Source organism: Micromys minutus (genome assembly GCF_963924665.1).
Source record: "Micromys minutus genome assembly, chromosome: X".
Taxonomy (NCBI): Eukaryota; Metazoa; Chordata; class Mammalia; order Rodentia; family Muridae; genus Micromys; species Micromys minutus.
The window spans coordinates 37,563,820-37,576,702 of record NC_137970.1 but is presented as its reverse complement, the minus strand read 5'-3'; the positions used below and the strand labels follow the sequence as shown (position 1 = coordinate 37,576,702).

The 12,883-nt window shown below is 34.5% G+C and overlaps 1 pseudogene across 1 annotated transcript; it reads left to right on the top strand.

Annotated features, from left to right (window-relative positions):
* Positions 1–3,223: 3,223 nt before the first annotated feature.
* LOC308414605 (protein DENND6A-like) lies at positions 3,224–4,478 on the top strand (annotated as a pseudogene). The gene has a single exon. The product of its transcript is annotated as a protein DENND6A-like (transcript).
* The last annotated feature ends 8,405 nt before the right edge of the window (positions 4,479–12,883 follow it).

The following is a 12,883-nucleotide window of genomic DNA, read 5'->3' as shown; positions in this document are numbered from 1 at the left end:
ACCAAAGTATCATTTATTGGAAGTAGTTTATAAACCTTTTAGCTGTTCTCAAGCACATGGTGTCTTTTTATTTGCATGCTTTGTTTTCTTTGTCTTCTGCATATCACAGAGTCTTTGGAGGAAACATTCAGATAAGCATGTCTTGAAGTGGGCAGGCAAAATCCTATCCTTATAATCAGCCTTTCAGTGAAATAATACAGTATGTGGCAATCTTGAAATGTTATCAATACTCCCAAAATACTGGAATCTGGAAGACTGAATCTAGTTACCTAAATATACATAAATATCTAGAAGTTATTTCTTTTAGAATTCTTTTTTCTATCCTGGGTTGTTTTGTTATTCCAAATGAATTTGCAAATTACTCCTTCTTACTATATGAAGAATCGAGTTGGAATTTTGATGGGGATTGCATTTAATTTGTAGACTGCCTTAGGCAAGATGGTCATTTTTACAAGGCTGATCCTTCCAATCCATGAGCATAGGAGATTTTCCCATCTTCTGAAGTTTTCTGTAATTTCTTTCCTCAGAGGCTTGAAGTTCTTGTATACAGGTCATTCACTTGCTTGGTTAGGCCCACACAAAGATATTTTATATTCTTTGTGGCTATTGTGAAGGCTATGTTTTCCATAATTTCTTTCTTAGCCTGGTTGTCTTTTGAGTAGAGAAAGGCTACTGATTTGTTTGAGTTAATTTTATATCTAGGTGGTTTGCTGAAGTTGTTTATCAGTGGTAAAATTTCTTTGGTGGAATTTTTGTAGTCACTTAAATATACTATCTTATGATCTACAGATAGTGATATTTTGACTTCTTCCTTTACGATTTGTATGCCTTTGATTTCTTTTTGTTGTCTTATTGCTCTGGCTAGTACTACAAGTCCTATATTGAACAGGTAGGGAGAGAGTGGACAGCCTTGTCTACTCACTCATTTTAGTGGGATTATTTCAAATTTCTCACCATTTACTTTGATGCTGGTTGCTGGTTTGCTTTATATTGCTTTTACTATGTTTTAGTATGACCTTGAATACTTGACCTTTCCAAGATTTTTAACATGAAAGGGGTGTTAAATTCTGTCAAATGTTTCCTCAGCAACTATATAGAAATGTGATTTTTTTCCTTTGAGTTTGTATATAGTGGATGACATTGATGGATTTTCATATATTGAATATTCTTTGCATCCCTAGGATGAAGCCAACTTGATCATGGTGAAGGATCATTTTGGTGTGTTCTTGGATTTTGTTAATAATAATTTTATTCAGTATTTTTGCATCAATGTTCATAAGGGAAATTGATCTAAAGTTCTTTTTTAACAGAAATATGGGAAGAACTTAGAACACACAGGAACAGGGGAAAATTCCATGAACAGAAAGCCACTGGCTTATGCTCTAAGATCAAGAATTGACAAATGGGGCCTCATGAAATTGGAAAGCTTCTGTAGACCAGGGACACTGTCTAAAGGACAAAACAGCAACCAAAGAATTGAGAAAAGGTCTACCAATATGACAGAGGACTAGCATCCAGTATATACAAAGTTAGACTCCAAAGAATCAAATAATCCTATTAAAAATACTGGTACAGAGATAGGCACATGGATCAATGGAATAGAATAAAAGATCCAGAAATGAGCCCTCATATATATAGTCACTTGATTTTTGAAAAAGGAGCTGTAACATTCAATGGACAAAGGACAGCCTCTTCAACAAATGGTGTTAGTCCAACTGTCATTCAGCATGCAGAAGAATGAAAATACACCATATCTTATCTCCTTGTACAAAGCTCAAGAGTAAGTGGATCAAAGATCTCCACATTAAACCAGATACACTGAAACTATTAGATGAGAAAGTAGGGAAAACCTTAGAACATGTAGGCACAGGAGAAAATTTTCTGAACAAAACACCAACTGCTCAAGCTCTAAGGTCAAAGTTTAACAAATGGGATGTAATGAGATTGCAAAGTTTCTATAAGGCTAAGGACACTGTTATGAAAACAAAACAGCAGCCAAGAGATTGGGAAAAGATTTTAACAACCCCACATCTGATAGAGGCCTAATATCCAAGGTATACAAAGAACTCAAGAAGTTAGACACCAGAGAATCAAACAACCTTATTAAAAAACGGGGTACAGAGCTAAACAAAAAAGTTCTCAATTGAGGGATATTGAATGGCTGAGAAGTATCTAAGGAAGTGCTCAACATCATTAGCCATCAGGGAAATGCAAATCAAAACAACCCTGAGATTCCATCTCACACCAGTTTGAATGGCTAAGATAAAAAATTTAGATGACAGCAGATGCTGGCGAGGTTGAGGAGAAAGAGGAACACTTCTCCACTGTTGGTGGGGTTGTAAACTGATACAACCACTCTGGAAATCAGTCTGGTGATTCCTCAGAAAATTGGACATAGTACTACCTGAGGATCCAGCATTCCACTTCTGGGCATATACCCTAGAGACACTCCAATTTACAACAAAGATACATGCACCACAATGTTCATAGCAGCTCTATTTATAATAGCCAGAAGCTGGAAAGAACCCAGATGTCCCTCAGTAGATGAATGGATACAAAAATTGTGGTACATTTACACAATGGAATACTACTCAGCTACCAGAAACAATGACTTAACCAAATTCTTAAGAAAATGGCTGCATCTAGAGAATATCATCCCGAGTGAGATAACCCAGTCACAAAAGAACAGACATAATATGCAGTCACTGATAGTGGGATGCTAACCCCAGAGTATCACACTGCCCTAGAAACAACTCACAGACTGTGTGAAGTTCAAGAAAAACAAAACAAAACAAAACAAAACAAAACATAACAACAAAAAAAAAAGTCATGCTCAATCCCTACATACCAAGAAAATGTTGACTATTTCCAGGTTACATCCTGTTTGACATGTACTTTTTGTTCATTGTAACTAGTAAGACCTTAATGCAGAGTATCAAACCTAAAAAAAAAAAAAAGCCAAGCACTAACACAATTGTATTTGTATACAATTATGCAAAAATGTTTAATTTTTTTTTCTTTTATCTTTGTTTTTAAAAATAAAGTTTAAAAAAAAATTATCAGTTTCATAATCCATACCTTTAAGCTGAAATTTAGCCCATGAATAATTGTTCGTGCAAAATAAATGGCAAACATAAATTATAATCATTAAGCATTAAAAACGCTTTTGTTCCTTTTCTTTCCTCAGTCATTGGTTTTGATCAGCAAACTACCTTATATTCACTTTTATCACACCGTACTCAAACAGATAGCACCAGAGTATTTTGAAAAAAATGAACCTTACTTGGAAGCAGCTTGTAATGATGTTGACCGATGGCCTGCCCCAGTGCCAGGGAAAACATTGCATCTGCCTATCATGGGAATACTGATGAAGGTTCGGATTCCCACACGTCATGACAAGCCTGGGACTATGCAGATGGTGTAGCTAACTCAGCAGGCAGATACACAGACATCTATTATTTTGCCTACTGTTCATGAGGTGGATCTTTTCAGGTGTTTCTGCCCAGTGTTTCTTCACAGTCAGATGCTTTGGGAGTTGGTGCTATTGGGAGAGCCCCTTGTGATCATGGCACCGTCACCGTCAGAGTCGTCAGAAACTGTACTGGCCCTTGTTAACTGTATTTCTCCACTAAAGTACTGTAGTGATTTTCGACCTTACTTCACGATTCATGACAGTGAATTCAAAGAATATACCACCTGTACTCAAGCTCTGCCTTCTGTAATCTTAGGAGTAACCAACCCTTTTTTTTTTGCTAAAACACTACAGCACTGGCCACACATTATTCGAATAGGAGATCTTAAACCTGCAGGTGAAATTCCTAAGCAAGTTAAAATGAAAAAGTTGAAGAACCTAAAGACTCTGGATTCTAAATCTGGAGTTTATACTTCTTATAAGCCATATCTAAACAGAGATGAGGAGATCATAAACCAACTCCAGAAGAGTGTACAGCAGAAACGTCCTTCTGAGGCCCAAAGCGTTATTCTCCGCCGCTATATTTTGGAACTAACACAAAGTTTCATCATTCCATTAGAAAGATACGTGGCAAGCTTGATGCCTTTGCAGAAAAGTATTTCTCCGTGGAAGAGTCCGCCCCAGTTAAGGCTGTTCCTTCCAGAAGAATTTATGAAAACGCTTGAGAAAGCGGGACCTCAGCTCACCTCTGGGATCAAGGGCGATTGGATCGGACTTTACTGGCAGTTTCTTAAAAAAAGTAAATTTTGATGGCTGGTTCAAGACCCGGCGGAAAGAAATGGCCCAAAAATTGGATGCACTTCATCTAGAAGCTCTTTGTGAAGAGGACCTCCTTCTCTGGATCCAGAAACACACAGAAGTTGAAAAATAAGTTGTTTCAGGCTGACCGAGAGAATTACCTGTGAAACCTGACACTGTGGAGAAGTTACGGACACATATAGATGCAATTATCCTAGCATTGCCTGAGGATTTACAAGGCATCCTGCTCAAGACTGGCATGACATGATGCTTCCCCAGTTTTCCAGCCACAAAGGACTGAACCATGAAGCATACTGACATTTCATGTAGACACACACAGGAGCTATCTCAGTGGCAGCAGCACAGAAACCAGCAGAAATTGCTAGGTACAGTGGAAAGACTGAGCATACAAACAGACATTTTTAGTGCATTCTGTGGTGTTTCCACAATACTGAAATACCAAGAGACATTTCCATATTTTTAATCACGTTCTCAAGTGCTCTTATGAGTGACCTATGGGGCCATCAGTATAAGTGACTCCAAACTGCAATGCTAGCATTGCAGATTTTTTTTTTTTTTTAAATTGGTGCTGCTTTGTCCAATCATGTTGAAACTCAGGGGAATATAAAAATAATGTTCACACTGGCTGTCTTCTTAAGAAGGAAAAACTGAACTTTCCAGCTACAGTTAGATATAACTAAGGCTTATGTAGTGCCTTCCATTGTCCTATATGTTTCACAGGGTCCAGCTGCTAATTTTACAGCTTTTTCTTTTTAATTATGATATATAACTTTAAGGCATTATGTCAAGTAATCATTTGCTCAAAAGTGTTTCTTGTTGCCCCTCACATTTATTAACTGGTGTTTTAAATTATCATGTAGGTTTTCATATCACAACTCTCTACCGTTCTCACAAGTAAGACTTAGGAGTTTCTCCAAAGAAGGAGGCAATTGTAGTTCTGCTTATGGAAGAGTTGACTTCTCCATTCCCTTTTACTCACTGGGCCTGTATGTATTAATTAGCATTAATGTGTTTTGAAGACATTCTCACTAGGAACATCATAGTCAGTTGCTTTTTAAAATAATTATTCTTATGTCAAAAATACCCATAAGCCATTCATGTAATAATTATTTGAGAAATTTTCATTTACTTTTCAACATTATTTGTTGGGTGACACCATTTCCCAAAATGGATGATTTTCAGAAGACTTCCTATTGTTGACATGGGACCTTTTGTGTAAATCAGTGTCATACGTTTGTTTGTTTGTTTTCATTTTGTTTGTACTACGTTGCCAAAAGTGGAATAAGATAGTTTGGTTTGTGTTTAGATGGGAGTGTTTTCGGAAGCCACTGTCAGATGGGCACATGTGAAGTAGCTGTGACTTAAGTACCCTCCTTTCCAAACAGTCAAAACTCGGTGTGTGTGTTTATCACACTGTGACTTCAGAAGCCATCTCTTGTTCTTTGCTGATGTTATTTTTAAGGGCATTCCTTGTGACTGTGGTCTCATGTCAAAGTGTACCCTTTGTCATGGAGATAGTCTCTTAAAGCATACCACTGTCCTAGAAAGAATATGGCATTTGAATAAAATCATTTGTCTGGATTGAATGGGTTATTTTGTGAAACAGTACTGATCTTTAAGAAAAGGGGCAACTACTTTTATATGCTAAAGTACATCATAACTTTCTGGGAAACTTTATTTAGGTAGAAATTGTCATATTATTATTTTTCAAAAAATGTATTTTAATAATTTCACAATTTATATGTAGTTTGTGAGATGAATATGAAAGTCATTAGTGTTATAGTAAGGAATTTTGAGATATACTTCTACAGGATATATCATTTGAAGTTTATTTTGCACACTTAAAGAAAAACATGAAATGTCAATTAGCATGAAAATGCTGTCTTTATGTTTACCACATATAACAGAAACTCAACACATGTTGAAAGCCAAATCATATCCACCTACTTTATCTCTTAATTTCAAATTATGTATGTGCAAGAGTAGCTTAAGGTTGTATTGGAAACCCAAGGAAGACTGAATGGTAATTTAAATTTTTATGTGATTTTTCAAAATTGTATCTTTCTTTGTTTTTAAAGAGTTTAGTATTCGAACCCTGCTGTTTAATGTGTTATCTCCACCAGCATCAGAAGGAATCAGTGCTTTTAGGGTGTTATGTAATGCCAGTGCCTTCTATTTACTGTGGGAAAGAGGCTTTGTGGAGGCATTTATGGTCATTACCAAAAGCTGAATTAAAGGCCTTGGATTTTAAAACACTTAAAAAAAAAGAGTTGATGGAGGTAGCCAGTAGGGAGAATCTATTAAGGACAGTAAAAACAAATTAACAGAGATAATTACAAAAAATGTAATAATCTTGCCATTGAATTTTCAACAGATAGTTATTAATTATAAATTGCTATGATTGATTTATTCTCAGAATACCATGAAAGAATTAAATTAAATCTATGTAATTGATTTTTTTTCAGTTGTATTTTGATCTCTTACATTAATCTGAGTAATAACTTGCTGACAGATTCTTTTTAAGTTTCAATTAAAGCAGAATATTATTTGATTTCTCAATGGAGAAAATAAAGGTTATAATGTGCAATATTGCTACAACCCTTTCATACACTGAATCACTTAATTTAAAAGATGCAATATATACATATACATGTACATATATATATATATATGTGTGTGTGATAAATATTTAACTGTAATGAGTAGTATATAAAATATATTTTATATTAATTGCAAATCAACAATAAACAATGCTTTAGTGAACATAATGTAGTAGTTAAGAAACTTGAAGCTCTGTTGTAATAAAACTATATTTTAATGGGAGAGGACAATCATACAAAAGCATATATAAAAATGATAAAAAGAATATGTAACATTATAAAAATATAAACAAGTGAAGACTTACAATGATAACATTTATCAGCAATAGCTTTTATCAAGAGCTCTGAAAAATTAAAATTAGTCATTTAAATAAAGGATGTTTTCTTAAAGAGACTTTACAAAGGGAATAGTAGCTGTGGAGTTAGAGTAAATGCAAGGAGTGACAGAGGGGAGTAGAGTAAGATAACTTATAAATTATTACAAAGCTATAAGGTTATTGATTGTTTAATATAGTGATGATGTCAGAAATAAATACTTATATGTAATCCAGAATTATTCAAAGATTTCTTGGTATATAAGGATTGAGCATAATGGTTTCTTCTTTTCTTTTCTTTTTCTTTTGTTTTTCTTGAACCTCACACAGTCTATGAGTTGTTTCTGGGGATTTCAGAGCTTTCTGGGGTTAGTATCTCATTATCAGTGACTGCATATTATGTCTGTTCTTATGTGACTGGGTTATCTCACTCAGGATGATATTCTCTACATGCAACCATTTTCTTAAGAATTGGCTTAAGTCATTGTTTCAGATAGCTGAGTAATACTACACTCTGTAAATGTACCACAATTTTTGTATCCATTCATCTACTGAAGGACATCTGGGTTCTTTCCAGCTTCTGGCTATTATAAATAGAGCTGCTATGAACATTGTGGTGCATGTATCTTTGTTGTAAATTGGAGTGTCTCTGGGGTATATTCCCAGAAGTAGAATAGCTGGATCTTTAGGCAGTACTATGTCCAATTTCCTGAGGAATCGCCAGACTGATTTCCAGAGTGGTTGTATCAGTTTACAACCCCACCAACAGTGGAGAAGTGTTCCTCTTTCTCCAAATCCTTGCCAGCATCTGCTGTCATGTGAGTTTGTATCTTGGCCAATCTGACTGCTGTGAGGTGGAATCTCAGGGTTATTTTGATTTGCATTTCCCAGATGGCTAAGGATGTCGAGCACTTCCTTAGATGTTTCTCAGCCATTCAATATTCCTCAATTGAGAACTTTTTGTTTAGCTCTGTACCCCATTTTTAATAGGGTTGTTTGACTCTCTGGTGTTTAAGTTCTTTTTGAGTTCTTTGTATACCTTGGATATTAGGTCTCTATCTGATGTGGGGTTGGTAAAGATCTTTTCCCAAGCTGTTAGCTGTCGGTTTTTTTTTTTTTTTTTTTTTTTTTTGACAATATCCTTAGTCTTACAGAAACTTTGCAATCTCATTAATTCCCATTTTTCAATCGTTTACCTTAGAGCATGAGCCATTGGTGTTATGTTCAGGAAATTTTCTCCTGTACCTATGTATTTAAGATTCTCCCTACTTTCTCATCTAATAGTTTCAGTGTACCTTGTTTAATATGGAGATCTTTGATCCACTTACACTTGGGCTTTGTACAAGGAGATAAGAAAGTGTCTATTTTCATTCTTCTGCATGCTGAGTGCCAGTTGGATCGACACCATTTGTTGAATAGGCTGCCCTTTTTCCATTGAATGTTACAGCTCCTTTGTCAAAAATCAGGTGACCATATACATGAGGGCTCATTTCTGAATCTTCTATTCTATTCCATTGATCCACGTGCCTATTTCTGTACCAGTACCATGCAGTTTTTAGCACAATTGTCTTGTAATATAGCTTGAGGTTAGGGTTAGTGATTCCCACAGATGTTTTCTTGTTGTTGAGGATGGATTTCGCTATTCTAGGTCTTTGGCTATTCCAGATGAAATTACACATTGCTCTTTCCAACTCAATGAAGAATTGGATTGGAATTTTGATGATGATTGCATTGAATCTGTAGATTGCTTTTGGTAGGATGGCCATTTTTAAAATGTTGATCCTTCCAATCCATGAGCGTGGGATGTCTTCGCATTTTCTGAGATCTTCCTCGATTTCCTTCTTTAGAGGTTTGAAATTCTCGTCATACAGGTTCTTTACTTTCTTAGAGTCACACCAAGGGATTTCATAGTTTTGTGACTAATGTGAAGGGTATCTTTTCCCTATTTTTTTCTCCACATGTTTGTCCTTTGAATATAGGAAGGCTACTGATTTGTTTGAGTTAATTTTATATCCAGCCACTTTGCTGAAGTTGTTTATCAGCTGTAGAAGTTCTCTGGTGGAATTTGTGGTGTCAGTTAAGTACACTATCATGTCATCTGCAAAGAGTGATGTTTTTAATTTTTCCTTTCTAATTTGTATCCCTTTGATTTCTTTTTGCTGTCTAATTGCTCTGGCCAGGACTTCCAGTACTATTTTGAATAGGTAAGGGGAGAGTGGGCAGCCTTGTCGAGTCCCTGATTTTAGTGGGATTGCTTCAAGTTTCCCACCGTTAAGTTTGATATTGGCTGTTGGTTTATTGTATATTGCTTTTATTTATGTTTAGGTATGGGCCTTAGATTCCTGTTCCTTCCAAGACTTTTAACATGAAGGGGTGTTGAATTTTGTCAAATGCTTTCTCAGCATCTAGTGAGATGATCAAGGCCTGTGTCCTTGGATCTCCTCTGTTCCTGGTGGCAGATGATCTGAGTGTGCCCATTCTGCACTCTAAGTTCTCCGGCTCAGAATAGCCCAATGCCGGGTCACTGATTTCCTGAACCAAGCTTGTGGGTAGTGTACTTTCTGCGTGCTTGGTACAGATCTATCTGCAGAGATCTTTGTGCACCCCACCTAGTCGGAACACCTTCTCACCAGGTCTGTGTCCCTGGATCTCTGCTGTTCCTGGTGGCAGATGATCTGAGTCTCAAGTATCTCTTAGGTGTACAGACAGGAGGATTGTAGATGGGTCCTATGGAAGTTCTGGTTTTTAAGTATTTGAGAAATATTTTATTAAGTTTATTACCTACCAGAAGTTTACCTTATTTGACTTTTTAGATATTTAAACTAATATACAAAGGAATGGAGTTTATAATAATGCTTGCAATATAAGTAAATAAAATAAACAAAATATAAAATAAAATGTCTTTTCGCAAGGGCTTATCAGTATTATCAAATGAATTACAATGTTATTTGTCATTGATTTTGATAATACCTGGAAGATACTTTATCTAGTATTTCTGGTTCATATGTAAAACTTCTGCAAGAGGAAACAGGATGTACCCTGACACACCTATTTACCTCTGTGTGTTGCACAGAAAAGCATCAAAGCTTAAGTTGACGAAACCTCAAACCAAAAGCTTTTGCTCTCAAATAATAGATCTATAGATAGATTGGTAGGTATGTAGGTAGGATGTTAGGTAGATAGATAGATAGATAGATAGATAGATAGATAGATAGATAGATAGATAGATAGATAGATAAATAGATAGATAGACAGACAGACAGACAGACAGACAGACAGACAGGCAGGCAGATAGATAGATAGAATAATTTCTTTCTCAAATGACAATGACCAGTACTTTCAACCCTACCTTCTAAGAGAGTTTTACCAGATAAATTCCTTGAGCATCCATCTCAGTGTAAAATTCACCACACCCAGCTGTTCTGTTTGTGAGTTGAAAAATTGGGGACATGAATGCACAGGTATTCTCAATAAAGTTTCTTAAGATAATTATGCTGGTGACTGATCCAAAAATATTCTGGCTTTCAAAACTGTTGGTGCTCCATTTGCTTTTACTCACAACTTCATGGAGAAAATATGCTTATTTTGAAGCAAGCTTGATATTTAGCACATTTGAATGTGTATTCTGTTCAAATTGTACAAGTACCAATTGTATCTAACAGTAATGCACTCACCTACAAACATGAAATATTTTAAAAGGCAACTTTATTGCAGTCTTTATTAATATAGCTACAGATACATACCAATATTTTGTGTATTATTTTTAAAAGAGGCATAATATCTAAAATTTGTAAATTCAGTTCAATTATAAATGGATATTACATTTTATAATTTCACACTACTATTTCATCAGATATTAGTAATTTAAATCACCTTTTCTATTTAAAAATTGTGATGTTTTCATTAGGAATATTTTAGAATATCTTTGCAATAATGTACATATATTTTCAATAGTTCAATCATTAGTTTAAGAATAATTATAAGGTTCAAAGTATAATGATTTCTTATGCAAAATCTAATATGATTTTATTTAAACTCAAGTTTTTACAGTTTAAATAAAATTAATTAGAATATTTTAAGAAGTTTACATTTGTTTTAAAATTTGCATGAAATCGTTTCAGAATTTTTATTGAATATTTTTCATTGTACCAATGGTAATTCTGATAGTACAATTTCATTGTCAGTTGATTTTATGTGTTTATTTATTCATTTTGGTCTGTTTTTATGTTGTTGGTAATAGAATTTAGGGACTCATCAATTGTAGGCAGAAAATTTTTAACCACTTAGCTTGATGGCTAGCTAGTACCTCCCTTTTTTGGCTGTTTTTCTTTTTTTTCTTCTTCTTCTTTTTTTTTTTTCTTTTTTTTTTTTAAGTTTTGAGGCAGGTCTCATAAAATTGTACAAACTGACCTTGAATATCCACTGTAGTGAAGTGTTACTTGAACTCAATTCTCCTTCCTCTTCTTCCAACGTAACTGGGATTTAGGGGTATATACCAACAGGTCTGACTTTAGTTTTGATTTTAATATTAATTTTTCCGAATGAATAAATTTTAAAATTTGATTACTTTTGATATTTTTTTCATAAGAAAATTATACTTTTGGTAAATAATTAAGATTTTGTTTATTACTTTCATAGAGTTAGATCTGATTTTGGTTTTCCAAATTGTTCCTTCATTCAGGCTATCAGAGCAATGAAAGTAGACATGGTGGCTTGAGATTACTGCTCAGAGAACAATGATTTCATAAATATGCCTTTCTCCAAATCACTCTATAACTTCTAAAGTTTGACTGTATGCTAGGACATAACATAACTTTAAGTTGATCTGAAGCATTTGAAAAATGCCTAGTCCCCACACCCATACCCACACCCACAAAAAAATAGAAAAAGAGCAAATATCTCAACTTGTTCTATTTTCTGTTATTCTAGGCTTTGCTATGTTATGCTATATTACAACGGGGAGGGGGTATTTATCTGACAGTCTTGTTGTATAGCCCTGACTGGCCTCTAACCCATTATGCATTCTAAGAAGAACTTGGATTTTCAGCAATCCTTCTATGTCACCTTCTAAATGCTGAGATTACAGGTATGTGTAATCATGTGTCCTGCAGCTCCCCACCCATTTTTTAAAGAATTATATAACTATTACGTCCAAACCTACAAGGAATTTTAAGAAGATATCATATCAAAATGTACTCTTTTTTAAAATCCAGATGCAACATTCCTTAATAAGATGTCAGAATATTCCCTGATTAAAATGATAAAGCAAATATAACAAAGAAATTATATTACATTATAAACAAGTGGGGTTAAATATATAAACTATATATTAAATAATATAAAATAAATGAAAATAACATTTTTACATAATTAAAAGGTTATTTTTAGCAATAAAATTATCAACCCTCTTAGTTCATAAATTAAGGTAGTTCATAAATTAATGAAGTAAGGAGATAATATATCAACATTGGAGATCTATTTTGTATCATTTGCTGCTTTCTATTAAAAGCTCTTAATAGAGACCATGAATGTAAATTTCAAGATTAAATCAGGTCAATAAAAATTTTCGGGAAAACTATCTTCTTAATTGTTAGATAGTTTGAAAAATTTGCCCTTCAAAATAGACACAAGAAACTGACACCCGCTGAAAACACTGTTGTTGATTCTCTTTGACAGTTTAAGGAGCGTCACAGAGAGATAGAGTTGGCTCAGTGGCTAAGAGAACTTAATACCTCTGT